Source organism: Rhagoletis pomonella, unplaced genomic scaffold (genome assembly GCF_013731165.1).
Source record: "Rhagoletis pomonella isolate Grant_MI unplaced genomic scaffold, Rhpom_1.0 Rhpom_scaffold_00002, whole genome shotgun sequence".
Classification (NCBI taxonomy): domain Eukaryota; kingdom Metazoa; phylum Arthropoda; class Insecta; order Diptera; family Tephritidae; genus Rhagoletis; species Rhagoletis pomonella.
This window is the reverse complement of record NW_023458556.1, coordinates 61,874,528-61,881,973: the sequence shown is the minus strand read 5'-3', so window position 1 is coordinate 61,881,973 and position 7,446 is coordinate 61,874,528.

The window sequence follows — 7,446 nt, the reverse complement described above, 5'->3', positions numbered from 1 at the left end:
TTAAAAAAAGTTAAAAAACAGCATCAAAAATCTCATCATTACGATTCCGTTCAAAATTTTTTTTTTAATTTTTTTTTAATGTTTTTATGCAAATATTTTAAGCTTAAACCGTTTTATCATTTGAGGGGATTTTTTCAAAAAAAAATCTGTAAGAAACTTTTTATTCATAAAAAACTCGATTTTTGGAGGTATTTTCAAATCGGTCCAGCTCACTTAAATTTTAATATTTTTCCGAAATATTTTGGTGGACGTCTGAAAATATAATAGATTTTATAATTCCAATGGAAAAATAGTACCGATTTTTTTTTGTATGGGGAGTGATGCAGTCTAATGTATATGAAAGGGAGATTTCTTTTCATAGTCAAGATAAATCCTGCACCTTGGACCAAACGCGTCCACTTAGAAATACTCGGCTGCGATAGGCAAGAAATAAAGTCACGACCCCACGTGAAGAGTCTCCTAATGACTCATCGCAGCACACCGTTGTCGCTTCACTTGACAATTCGAAGGTTTAAAATAACGCACAAGTTTGCTGTCCAGGCTCTTACAAACACAACGCACCGCTCGCAATTCCTTTTCATTTTATTATGTATTTAAAATCAAAAAAAAAAATAAAAAATTTATATAAAAAAAAAAATTTGAATAGTAGATATAGGGTTAAGAGTTGACATTTCAGTCGCAGTTCAAAAGAGAGAAATGTCGAAATCACTTCTACCTTGTTAGGCCTTAGTTTGTCTAAAATTGGGAAACGAATCCATCAACTCAGAGAGGCGGGTGTCATCGTTGTCCCACCCGCCACTTTTGAAAAATGTCAACTTTCTGTGTAAATTATATAATTAAGTTTTAAACTTTATTGGTCTCGTAATAATCTGATATCTGACTTCAAGTTGTAAGATTTTGAGACTTATCCGAAAAACTGTTAGAGGAATGACTTAAAGTTTGAGCAAAAACGAGTTAAAATGCCTCACTCATCACGTTGGAATGCCCCGTTTTCATAAATTGGTCCATTATAAAATAAAAATAAAAAAGTGTTTTCTAATAGCTGTCGCCCTTCGACAGGCAATGGCAAACCTCAGAGTGCAATCTATCATTATTATTAAAAAATATTTAACTTTGTATCAAATTAAAAATTTTCAAGACAAAAATAAAAATAAATTTTAGCCGGATTGTCCTACCCCTGTGTTTAAAAAATCATCGCATTCTAATTTGTATTTTAAGAGAAAAATAAATAAATTTCATACCATTGTAAAATAATTCAAATGCACATAATAGTAGGGGAGCCCACGATACTAAATCGTGATTTACACGAGCGTCGTGGGGACCTATTGGATTTTGAAGATTAGATGATAGAAAGAAAAAATATCCTGTGATGTGTGTATATCCTTTCAGCGGTGGGTGGAGGATCTTCAGGCTTCCAAAAATGTAAGAAAAAAAGTCACCATGGATTTACTCGAGCGCGTCAGATATTGATAGGGAATGAATCAAACGTGTTTCTGATGACGTATGTATGCTGGTGGGTGTGGGCGCATGGATGGTTTAAAAATACGTGAAAAAAATATTTACTCGAGCGCGTCAGATATTCACAAGGGATTCAATAATCTGACAATTCAGATATGGCGCAAGTTCGTGGCGTCTTCATGAAGATGCAAAAAAAAAGTTGGCATTTGGATTTACTCGAGGGGTAACTGACATAAGTTCCATGGGCCTGTGGAAGTTATTTCAGACAATAATTACAACGAAGATCAGACATAACTTCCATGGAAGTATGACATAATTTTCAAAAGATTTCCACGAAAATCGCATGGAAGTTATGTCATGACTTAACTTCCACAATAATTAGATAATCAGAGAGGGAGAGTGCCATCCTGTGAGCGATCGGAGTGCTCCGCCTTCCTGGCAATTTTCCATCTTTGAAGGATTGTGACAGAACTCGCATATTACATGACCACAGGGAATAAGAATGCGCACAGGGAATAAGAATTTTGCACGCATTTAGTTTACAGTTTAAACATATTTTGAGATTTCCAGAATTTTGAACTCTTTGAGGCTCGTCAGAAGTGTTTACGTTTGAATTTTTCTTAGAAAACTCGAACAAGTCATCATCCAATTCGTACTCAATTTCAATGTCCAATTCCGTCTTCTTCATCGTTTTCTAATAAAGTTTTCTCGATTGCCTTTTCTAAAGCCACCTTCGATGAAAATTATTCCATATTTATTTGGTCCTCTAACAATAACTTAGCGGGAGGTCTTATCGATTTCAGAATCCCGCAGAAGGTGCACTTTTTTCTTGACCGGTGGCTGATAACCACCATTCATAGTTCGCAAAAGTTGAGTAATAAACAATTATCATGGAACTTTTGCCTGACATAACTTCCATGAATCAGATATGTGGAAGTAATGTCAGAATTTACTTCCATGGACTAAAAATCGATCGATGGTAATAATTTCACCACATAACTTCCATGGAACTTATGTCACGTTTCGGTGGAAGTTACATATGTCCGTGGAAGTTATGTCGAAACCCCTACTCTACGCTCGTTCCATATTCTGACGATTATATGGAGGGGTTTTCTTAATCTGACCATTTTAATTTTTTTGTCGTTTTTCAGATGCACAGTCAACCAAACATATTTATATTATTGTAAACATTATTATAAGCGTAAATTATTTTATTATTTATTTTCATCCGTGGATCTATGATCAGCAAGTCCACAAAACACACAGAAACCATTTCCACTCATCGTGGCCCGGTTCATTTGCGCACAAACACGGATATAAATTACTTATGTATGTACATTAAGTTGAATAAACAAAGTCTGTCGCTTGTTTTGTAGACTACTTTGATGTTTGTTGTTAGAAGTCAACTATTCCGTTTTTAGGTTATTTTTTTATTTTGGACTTTTTTGTAAAATTAGAAGCTGAAGACTGGTGATAGCGGCAGCAAAAAAAACGAAAGACTTTACACTTTATCTGCTTGTACATATCTAATGGGTCGATTTTGGTTGGATAGCAAGAAAAATGCAGCTTTGTTGTCAGGTGGCTGTTCAAATAAAACTTTGTATGTATTATGAATAACAGCTGTTGTCGAGTGGTGGCAAATTGTAGATAATAGAATTTGAGGAGATCAGCTACTGTAAATCAAGTGTAAATCAGATACAGAAAGTACGCCAGTAGCTTCTTTTCATTCTAACTGAAGCCAATTGGAAGTTCCAAGAGAAGCCAAGTCCGTCTTCGCGTATGACTTCCTATTGCAAAGGTGGGCTTCGTCTTCCCATGCTGCCATCAGCATATTTCTAATACTTTTAGAGCTGGAGCGTTTGCGTCTATACGTGAGACATGACAAAAGCAGCGAATGCATTTCAGTTCGTGGTTTTATTTCCCAAATTCACTTTGACTAGCTCTTCTGGTTTTCACTTGCCGAGTAAATTTCCCGATTTCAATTCGAGTACTCCTATGAAAGTCAATTGAAATGTGGCTTTAAGACTACAACAACAAAACACAAATCGTACGATTTCGACTTAAAAACGACTAGAGATAACTTGTGAAGACCAGAACAGACGAGTATGCCATGTATTGCTGTAAAACTTATATAGTCCAATGTTCCGTCGGCTACTATATTCGGTACCGCTAACGCACATGCGTAAAGGCCTGTAAAATTTCCGCTTTGCTTAAAAGAACTTAGGATATGAAAACTTTTCAAGAACACTCTATTTCAGAATTTGGTTGAAGAAAGCACTATTTCAGAATTCATTTCAAAAACGCCATATCTCAGGTGCCGATTCAAAAAAGCCTTATCTCAGCAAATTGTCAATACATTTTGAAGAGATAGATAGGGTGTTTTTGAACCGATTTCTGAGATAGGGCGTTCTTCATCCAAATTCTGAGATAAGGTGTTTTTCAATAAAATTCTGAAATAGGGCGTCCTTGAAAAGTTTTTTGAGATATGTAGATCTAAAATATCTTCATCGCAAGATTTTAATCAATCGATATTCATATACCCACATTCATATATATCATCGCTTAGCGCACAATACCTCGTATCCGCCAAATGCAATACCACATATGTATAAGATAGTCCGAAAATTTCACAAAAGGGCGAAAAAACTTATTTTCTTCAAAACTTTTGAATGGTTTCCCAACTAAACTTACTAAATATGAGCTTCTACTATAATTATGCACTATTAAATTTGTGAAGTAAGGAAAGCATTGAGACAGGATAACCAAAATAAATATTTTTCTATGCCACCTCAAACGTGGTATTACATTTGGCGGATACGAGGACGATATACGGACGCCTTTGCGCAAAATTATCGTGTGTTACATTTTTTACGAAATTCATTTGTCGATGCAACTTTGTTTTACAACCCATAACGCATCACCTGCTCAAATATTACGGCTTAACTCACAATAGCCAGCCCAAAAATTGACTGTAAAATATGCCAAATGTAAAGTAAAATTTTGATAGTTGAAAAACCAAACAAACGCTCGTGAGAAAGTTTTGTGGCACAATCCGTAGAGCTGAATGATAACTTGATAAAATGTTTGGCGCTTTTAACGTGGTCTGAAATACTTACTACTATAAGCAAATTTCCACATATCCTGCAATGCGCTTCATGATCTTGTTTGCCATGATAATTTTTGCCAAAAAGTGCTTCCCTGCCTGCCTCCTAGAAAAGTTTTTGTATTTACAACTACGCGAATGTACCAAGTATACTTATGTTTATTTTATTTAGCATTACAAATGAAATTCTATAATAATTTAAATATTTGATATGTCCTTAAAAAAATTCCTAAAAAAAGTATGATTTTTATGAATTAAAAGAACAGCCTAAGAGAACTTCTCCAAAAGGCGTTCTGAAGTACGTCCTACAAAAGCCATTCTGGAAGCTCTCCTTTGAGTAGCGAAAACAGAAGCCCTACAAAAAAGAAAGGAAAAAGGAATGACTTGCAGAAAGGCATTTTGGAAGAGATTTTAGAGATTATCAAGCGGGTAGTATGTATGACCCCTCAGCCGTGTACCTGTTCACGAATTTGCACTTCTTTCGCATTTGCCTGAAGTAAGATTTTAGCTGAATAAACTAAAAAGAAAGAAGTAACTCACCAGATATTGTTCAACATGTTAGAAAAGTATCGGTTTTCGATTTCTAATAACAGCAAGCTTAACGTTTTTTCATAGCCAAAATCTGCCAAAAATGAAACGGGTGCCTGCATTGACATTCATTAAAAAACCAGGACAGTTTAAGTGTGGACCAGGACACCAGAACAATTTGTCTAAAACCAGAACAAATCCTGGAAACCCAGGTCGGGCAGCCCTACGTAATACAAAAATGAAATGTTTAGTCTAGTTTCATTCGACCACGAATGCCTTGTTTCGGGTCGTACACTGTCTCTCTTTCCCTCGCCGTGTAGTTAGAGGCAAGTACTAACTTTCCGTAGGATCTAGACTCGGTACCTGGTCCACGTAGTCCCTCTACTCATATCTGGAATATCAGGGGCTTATATTCAATTCTATCTATGTATCTGCATTAGTTTCACAAAAACCAGTACCTGATGTGGGACTTGCTGTCATCGCTGATGTGATTGTATATAAGACTAGATTTCAAATGATCGATGACAGTTAAGGCTAAGTCTATAATAATAATAATAATAATAATAATAATAATAATAGATTGGCGCTTACACATATGTTAGTGTTTGGCCGAGCTTCTCCTCCGACTTATGGCGTGCGGAGGGACCTACAGTTTTACGCAGACTCCGAACGGCGATTGTATTTTTATGAGAAGCTGTTTTTTCATGGCAGAAATACACGCGGAGGTTTGCCATTGCCTGCCGAGGGACGACCGCCGTTAAGAAAAAACCTTTTTTTTTTTGCGATGTTGCTTTGACCAGGGCTTGAACCCAGGTGCTGATAAGTGAAAGCGCGCACTGCTTACCACTACACCACAGCGGCCGACAAGAATTTCATATCAGCAGTAAATTATTGTGAATTGCAGATAGATCATATTGAGAAGTAAAGTCCGCTCTCGTCGTATAAATATCGCACTCTATAAGTCAGTCATAATGCATGTACTGGTGTATGGCGCGGAGGCATGGACATTTGACGAAGTGGCTCTTGAAGTTTTCGAGAGAAAGATTATACGAAAGATTTACGGCTATGGCGAATACCCCAGACGATTTAACGATGAGCTATATGAGCTTTACAACGATATAGCCATAGTGCAGCGAATTCAAACTCAGCGACTCCGCCGACTAGGTCATGTCGTTCGAATGCACAGAAACGCGCAAGCTCTGAAAGAATTGAATGTGGTCGCGTTGCTTGGCATTTCCAATTGACGCCAGTTGGCTCATAAGAGAAACAACTGGCGTGCTGTTTTGGACCCGGCCAAAATCGCTGAGGAGGTTACAGCGCCAATAAAGAAGAAGATAGATCGAATTGAATATAAGTCATCCAAATATTGTTCATAAAAAAAGAGAACTAAAGGGGAAATTTTTAAGAATTCAACGTGTCAGATCACCCATTATTTATTCCGGTTTCGTTAACAATATTTCACGCGGGATTCCTGCCTTAAAGACCAAGTGGTAGACGAATATTTGATAACATTATCATATTGTTTTTAATATAATCAAGAAAATATATTATTTGTCTGAGCACGCCAAAGTGGTAAACAACTTTTATTCTTTCACGCGACATGTTATGACAATATTTTGAATTAAAACGACTTTTTCTCTGACGACAATCCATTAGATGGTCACTAGGCTGGGTCGCAAAAAAAGTTGTAAGGATTCAAATAAAAAATATAAATATACAAAAGTGAAAAGATAAATCACCAAATTTTGCCATTCTGATTCTTGCTGATAATTATCTAATAGAAAAATGGGGAAACAAAGCTCCATTTCCACTGAGAGCTGATTTTGTAACCGGCGTCAGCGGCAAAATTAAAAATAAGTCTATACTTGCCGAATTCCGTCAGACGAACTTTGTCGTCACATTGGTTGTGTGCAATCTCATAAACTGGGGTGTGTTTTAATTTTTACAGCGAACTTTCTTCCGACGAATTTCTCTGGGCGATTTGATTCTTTTAATCGGAAAAGTTTGCGTTACATATTTAACGCCACAGTGAACATGATGAAAGTGTGGACAGAAATGGAACGGCTGCGATGAATGTCACTTATAGCTGGTAGAGAAAAATACAAGGATATAGACAAAGGCACAGATAATTATGATAAGTAGAAGAATAACGACAGAGATAAACCAATGACAAAGGCAAAGGCAGAGACGCATGCAAAAGCAACGAAAAAGACAAGTATAAAAATACAAAGATTGATATTGGGAGAAGGTGTATATGAATATGCAAATAAAGATATAGAGGAAGATAAAGATAAAGATAGAGACAGAGACAGAGATAGAGATAGAGATAGAGATAGAGATAGAGATAGAGATAGAGA